The sequence below is a fragment of the Gracilinanus agilis genome, chromosome 3 (assembly GCF_016433145.1).
Source record: "Gracilinanus agilis isolate LMUSP501 chromosome 3, AgileGrace, whole genome shotgun sequence".
NCBI classification, from domain to species: Eukaryota; Metazoa; Chordata; class Mammalia; order Didelphimorphia; family Didelphidae; genus Gracilinanus; species Gracilinanus agilis.
In genome coordinates, this window is record NC_058132.1 from 191,743,596 (window position 1) to 191,744,051 (window position 456).

Sequence of the window (456 nt, forward strand, 5' to 3'; positions counted from 1 at the left end):
AACCACGGATCAACTACCCATCAAAATTGACTATATATTTCCAGGGGATAGTATGGGCATTCAACAAATTGAAGAGTTCCAGATATTTGCACAGAAAAGACCAGGGCTAAATGGAAAGTTTGATATCGAACCACAAAAATTGAGAGAAACATAAAAAGGTAAATAAGATACAGAGGGGAAAGAAAGAAAACTTATAATTTTTAAATTTGCCTTTTTAAGGGCCTCGGTGAGATCTAATTATCTGTATTCCTATGTAGAGAAATGTTATGTATAATTCTCTGTAGTGAACTCTATTCACTATTATAATATTCACTATTATAGTAATCAGAAGAATAATTCACAGGGTGAGGGTGGAACACTAAATAATCTAAGATGATATGGGGGATGGGAAAGAGGGGGTGAATAGCAGGGGACACCAAGAGAAACTTGAGTGAATAAGAAAAATAGGATATTCTA